A 7,500-nucleotide genomic window follows, 5' to 3' on the forward strand; every position below is an offset into this window, starting at 1 on the left:
ACGTTCTCTCTCTCTCTCTCTCTCTCTCTCTCTCTCTCTCTCTCTCTCTCTCTCTCTCGAATGCTAGGTTCTCTCTCTCCCTCTCTCTCCCCTTACAAGTAAATGAACATATGCTGTGGCAAAAATGAAACATTTCCAATAGATTGCAGCTGATTTTGTAAGTCATTTGAATCTGTTTGTCAATAATATGGCCTGGTAACTTATGATTCAGGAATATTTATAAAAATTAAGAGTTTTTTTTTTTACATATTTATCGAATTTACCTATTACCCGTTCTGCTCTAAGAAACTGGTAAAAAAAAATAAAATCGAGAGAAATTTATTTATCAAATGCATTGTCAATCGTATTACCATAAAATTTACATAAAAAAAAAAATTAATTATATCTCATTGCACTTTATACATTCGTCTTATTAATTTATCAATAACATTAAGACTAAAGACATTTTAGAGCATTTTTCTTATAATCATCGAATTAATTTTATCAGAAGCAGTTAAATTTTAAGATTAATTATACAACATTTTATATTTAATCATGGAATTAATCTTATCAGTAGCAATAAAATTTTAAGATTAATTCTAAAATCTTTCTATATAATCATCGACTTTATATGTCAGTAACGTTTAAGATCTCATATCTACTTATTTATTTATCTACTTATCTCATTGCCCCAAAAAGATAATAAATTTTACAACAGGAAATTTCCAGTAACATTAAGACCTCGTGTAATAATCAACTTTTTGCCCTCAAAATTATATTAACAAATAAATGAAACCAACAAGAAACTTGCCCTAAATAATAAACAGTAAACAAAGCAAACATGAAACTTCCCTTAAAAATAAACAATTAAATGAAACATGAAATTTGCCATAAAAACTAATAAATAATTAAGTAAAACATACATGAAACTTGCCCTGAAAAATCAATAAGAAACAAACCAAAATTAAACTTGCCCTAAAAATAAATAAGTAAATGAAACAAACATGAAACTTGCCATAAAAAACAATAAATAATGAAATAAAACAAACATGAAACTTGCCTAAAAATAATAATAAATAAATGAAACAAACATAAAACTTGCCCTAAAAACTAATAATAAATAAGTAAAACAAACACGAAACTTGCTCTAGAAGAAAATAGTAAATAAATAAAACAAACATGAAACTTGTTCTAGAAAAAAATAATAAATAAATAAAACAAACATGAACTTGCCCTAGAAAATAATAAATAAATAAAACAAACATGAAACTTGCCATAAAAAAATAATAATAAACAAATAAATCAAAGATGAACTTGTCCTAAAAAATAATAAATGGATAAATAAAGCAAACATGAAACTTGCCATAGAAAATAATAAATAAATAAATAAAACAAACATGAAACATGCCCTAAAAAATAACAATAAATAAATCAAACATGAACTTGCCCCAAAAAAATAATAAAAATAAATCGAACAAACATGACCTTGTAAACAATTCAACTAAACGCGTCAAGTGATGCACAAGGTCTCTGCGAAGCGTCTGGGCATTTTCATACCCAGGTAGACAAGGTGAGGTGACCTCTTCCTACTGAGGTGGGGAGTGATATACAGTGGTCAGAATCCCTGGTTTTGTGACTTACTTTTCTATTCTTTCGTTCTGTTCCTTCGTTACCTTCTTATCTTGTTTCCTTATTCTCTTATTTTCCTGATTCCTTATTTGATTTTTTTTTTTTCTTGTTCCTTCGTTCTCTTCTTGTTTCCTTATTCTCTGATTTGTCTAATTCCTTATTTATCTTATTGTGTGGCTTTACTATTTTCATATTGTTTCATTATCCTCTGATTTTCCCAATTCCTTATTTACCTTATTGTCGGCTTTCGCCACTTCCTTCTTTTTGTTATTGTCTATTTTCTTTTGCTGGTTTCGTCTTTACGATTTTTCCTTATTCTCGAATTTTTCTACTTCATTATTTATCCCATTGTCTGCTTTTCCCATTCCATCTTCTGTTTATTGCCTGTTTTTATTCTTCTCTGTTTTACTGTCTTCCCCTTTGTTTATTGCGTTTTTATTCTTCCCTGCCTTTCTTCGTATCTTATTGCCTGATTTTCCAACTTCCTTCTTTTGCTCATTATCAATTTTTCTTCCTCTCTTCACCTTATTTGCACTTCCCTCTTTTAGGCATCATCATTTATCTTTATTTTCTCTTCATTTTATTTTCTGGTTTTCTCACTTCCTCCTTCTTACACGTCGTCCTTTTCTTCTTTTTATTATCTTTGTTATTTTCTTTCTTCCTTATACCTACTATTCTTTTTCTTCTCTTCATATGTTAATTTTTCCCTCCTCAAAAAATATCTAAATAATGCTGATGTTTTCACCAACCAATTTCCAGCATATTTTATATCTTACGTCTTCTCTCTCTCTCTCTCTCTCTCTCTCTCTCTCTCTCTCTCTCTCTCTCTCTCTCTCTCTCTCTCATATCCAGAAAAGATTTGCATTTACTTCTAAATAAGATGCTTATGTTGTCACTGTGGAATTTCCGTCAAATCTTTCCTAGATCTCTCTCTCTCTCTCTCTCTCTCTCTCTCTCTCTCTCTCTCTCTCTCTCTCTCTCTCTCTCTCTCTTTTTCATTGTTCAACTTCCATCATATTGTTTTATATATATCTTACGTCATGTATCTTGTTAGCTCTTAGACACTCTCTCTCTCTCTCTCTCTCTCTCTCTCTCTCTCTCTCTCTCTCTCTCTCTCTCTCTCTCTCTCTCTCTTACAGAAAACTTTTTAATTTACTTTTAAAAAATTGCTTACATTATCACTCTGCAATTTCTGACTTTCTCTCAGTAGACGACCCAATTTACCTAAAACCAATTTCCATTTCATCTTCTACAACTGTCTCCAATTTTCTTAATTCCATCTTTCATTCTGGAAAGTTATTCCCAACAGTTATTCCCATCTCTCCTTATTGCAGTTATTCCTGTCTCTTCTTATCCAGTTATTCCATTCCCGTTGTTCTTCGTTGCACGGACGACTCCAATCGTTAATCCTTGGTGGAAAGCCTTGAATGTCTGCTTTGGGAGATTCTTGCGTATAATCAGGGAGAGACATCATCTTCTTAATGTTTTTTTTTTTTTTATTGTGAGCATTGTGACGGTTTATCACATGGTCTCTCTCTCTCTCTCTCTCTCTCTCTCTCTCTCTCTCTCTCTCTCTCTCTCTCTCCTACACGCAAGCACAGATACACAGCGAGAGGTGAGGATGATTGGAGATGAGATGAGATGTAATTTTACACACATATATATATGTGTATATATATATATATATATATATATATATATATATATATATATATATATATATATATATATATATATATATAAAAAATATATATGTATTATATATATATAATGTTTTTAATATATATATTATATATATATATATATACAATCATACATACATATATATATATATATATATATATATATATATATATATATATATATATATATATATATATATATATATATATATATGTATAACTATAGTTATATATATCCCACGTTTCCAGCAACGCAAATTTAAAGATTTGATAAACGACTGTCATGACACTGTTATGGAAATTGAATTTCAGTTCTCGTACTATCTATTACTTTTTAGTTTTCTGAAAAGAAAACTATTGTGCCGGCTTTGTCTGTCAGTCCGCACTTTTTCTGTCAGCCCTCAGATCTTAAAAACTGCCGAGGCTAGAAGGCTGCAAATCGGTATGTTGATCATCCACCCTCCAGTCATCAAACATACCAAATTGCAGCCCTCTAGCCTCAGCAGTTTTTATTTTATTTAAGGTTAAAGTTAGCCATAATCATGCTTCTAGCAACGATATAGGATAGGCCACCACCGGGCAGTGGTTAAAGATTCATGGGTCGCGGCTCATACAGCACTACACCGAGACCAACAAAAGATAGATCTATTTCCGGTGGCCTTGATTATACGCTATAGCGGCTGTACAGAAAACTCGATTGCGCCGAAGAAACTTCGGCGCATTTTTTATTTGTTTGATTTAGCTACGAATACTTAATATTTTTTAGAGTGTCAGTAATTCATCAAGTTGTAATCGTTCTTAATAGAGCAACTAAGCAGTTACAGACTTATGAATTTACCAAAATGTCTAAACTCTTTAGTAAAAATCATATGAATTCTGGAACTGAATACAAAGTTAATGTCTTTTTAAAAACGTTATGAATTCATCAAAATATGTCTAAAGTCTTTTTAAAAAATCATGTGAATTCTGGAACTTAATACAAAGTTAATGTCTTTTTTAAAAAATGTCACGAATACATCAAAATATGTCTAAAGTCTCTTTATAAACATCACATGAATTCGGGAACCTAATACAAAACTAATGTCTTTTTAAAAATGTCATGAATTCATCAAAATATGTCTGAAGTCTTTTTAAAAACATCACGTGAATTCTGGAACTTCATACAAAGTTAATGTCTTTTTCACAAAATGTTATGAATTCATCAAAGTATGTCTAAAGTCTTTAAAAAAACACCATGTGAATTCTGGAACTTAACACAAAACTGTCTTTTTTTTTTAAATGTCATGAATTCATCAAAATATGTCTAAAGTCTTTTTTTAAAAATCATATGAATTCTAGAACCTAATATAAACCTAACGTCTTTTTTTAAAAACTTCATGAATTCATCAAAATATGTCTAAAGTCTTTTAAAAAAACACCATATGAATTCTGGAACTTAACGCAAAACCAATGACTTAAAAAATTGTTAGAAATACGTCAATATATATCTAAAATTTTCTAAAAAAAAAAAATACACTATGAATTCTGCAACTGAATACAAATGTCTTATAACGTAGTATGAACTCAGAATTATACATCTAAAGTTACCTAAAATAAAATACTAATGAATTCTGCAACTTGAATACAAAGTTTCATGAGGAAAATCAAACGCGTTTCCCAGTTTCAGTTTCGTAATGTTCCAACCCTTACCTGAAGGCTTAATTCATTTTGCCCTGAACTTCCTGAACTCTGGCTCGGTACCTGTCTAGAAACTCATTATTTTTCTTATCAACTTTTGATGTGTGAATTAAATATATATGTATGTATGTATGTGTGGATATACATATATATATATATATATATATATATATATATATATATATATATATATATATATATATATATATATATGTGTGTATTATATATATATATATATATACAATGTTATATTGTTTATCAGGATGGCGAGAGAGAGATGGAAAACTATTACGAAAATAAATAAATTATTTGAGTAATTACATCCCATATCAGAAAGCCACAGCATAAATGAATAAATATAATAAATACATGAAAAGATAAATAGATAAGTGAATTAATAAATAAATAAGCAAATGATTTACAATACGTTCACCAATGACGCAACAGAGACTCGAGACCTTCAATTTGTCAGCGAGAATCTTTGACGCATCTCATCTTGTCAGACCATTTTTTTTATTTCCTTTTTTTATTTTTTGTGGGGTAGGGGGTAGGGGGAGGTTTCAAGGTGAAAGTAAATCCTATTGTGCCACAATATGGCGTTTCTGAATGTACTGGGCGCAAAGAACTACGTCCCAAATTTGCATACTTGTCCTAATCACTTCTACCTGGTTCTACCTGGTTTTCTTCCCCAGGTGTGTTTGAGCTAATTAGAGTCTACCTATTTTTATCTGTCTTGTGTTTTGATTTTTTAGGTGTTTGAACTAATTACTTCTACCTGGTTTCATTTCTCAGGTGTATTTCCACTAATTACATCCACCTGGTTTCATTTCTCAGGTGTTTTCCACTAATTACATCCACCTGTTTCATTTCTCAGGTTTATTTCCACTAATTACATCCACCTGTTTCATTTCTCAGGTTGTTTTCCACTAATTACATCCACCTGTTTCATTTCTCAGGTTTATTTCCACTAATTACATCCACCTGTTTCATTTCTCAGGTTGTTTTCCACTAATTACATATACCTGGTTTTATTTCCCAGGTGTATTTTCACTAATTACATCCACCTGTTTCATTTCTCAGGTTTATTTCCACTAATTACATCCACCTGTTTCATTTCTCAGGTTTATTTCCACTAATTACATCCACCTGTTTCATTTCTCAGGTTTATTTCCACTAATTACAGCCACCTGTTTCATTTTTCAGGTGTATTTCCACTAATTACATCCACCTATTTCATTTCCCAGGTGTATTTCCACTAATTACATCCACCTGTTTCATTTCCCAGGTGTATTTCCACTAATTACATCCACCTGTTTCATTTTTCAGGTGTATTTCCACTAATTACATCCAGCTGGTTTCATTTCTCAATTGTATTTCCACTAATTACATCCACCTAGTTTCATTTCTCAGGTGTATTTCCACTAATTACATCCACCTAGTTTCATTTCTCAGGTGTATTTCCACTAATTACATCCATCTGGTTTCATTTCTTAGGTGTTTTCCACTAATTACATCCATCTGCTTTTATTCTCAGGTGTATTTCCACTAATTATTCCTACCTGTTTTTATTTCTCACTTGTGATTTGATTCTAAATGTTTCCCACGATACGTTTGCACCAATTACACACACCTGTGTTTATTCCTCACATATTTGCACCAATTACATCCACCTGGTTTCATTTCTCAGGTGTGCGTGTTGTCCTTGGGCACGTGAGCGTGTCTGGGCATGCGTGCCCCGACGGAATGCTAACGTATCCTGTGACAACTCTTGCAGTATTCGGATATGACATCATCAATTTGGTGTAGAGCCTTTCACTGTGTATATAGCACCTTAGGTTTTCATTTTTATATTTATTTAAAGTTATTCAAATTCAGTTTAATTCTATATCATCAGCTTGACTTGTATATGTCAGTTTTATATTTCATTTGATTTTATATCATAAGCTTAGCTTATGTTAATTTCATATTTTTTTATTTTACTTTATAAGCTTGATTTTTTGTCAATTTTATATTTAATTTGATTTTATTTCAGAAGCTTGATTTTTTATGTCAATTTTTTATTTTGATTTTATTTCATAAACTTGACTTATTTGTGTCAATTTTATATATATTTTTTTTTATTTTACTTCATAAGCTTGACTTTTTTATGTCAATTTTATTTCTGTTATACAGTTGCTGAATTTATACTGAGGTCAGGAAGAATTTTATAAAAAAAATTATTTTTTTCAATGTATAATACAGGTGTTTTTGTTTTATTTTATGAGTACCTAATTTGATTATGTATTTCATAAGAAATTTATTTATTTAGATTCATTTAACTTTATACAGCTGTTGAATTAGCACAGAGGTCATGAAGAATTATATAAAAATTTTAAATATATATATATATATATATATATATATATATATATATATATATATATATATATATATATATATATATATATATATATAATATATATATATATATATATATATATATATATATAATGCAACTGTTAATGATTGTAATTGTAATATTACAGGTGTCATC

This window comes from Macrobrachium rosenbergii, chromosome 42 (genome assembly GCF_040412425.1).
Source record: "Macrobrachium rosenbergii isolate ZJJX-2024 chromosome 42, ASM4041242v1, whole genome shotgun sequence".
NCBI lineage: Eukaryota > Metazoa > Arthropoda > Malacostraca > Decapoda > Palaemonidae > Macrobrachium > Macrobrachium rosenbergii.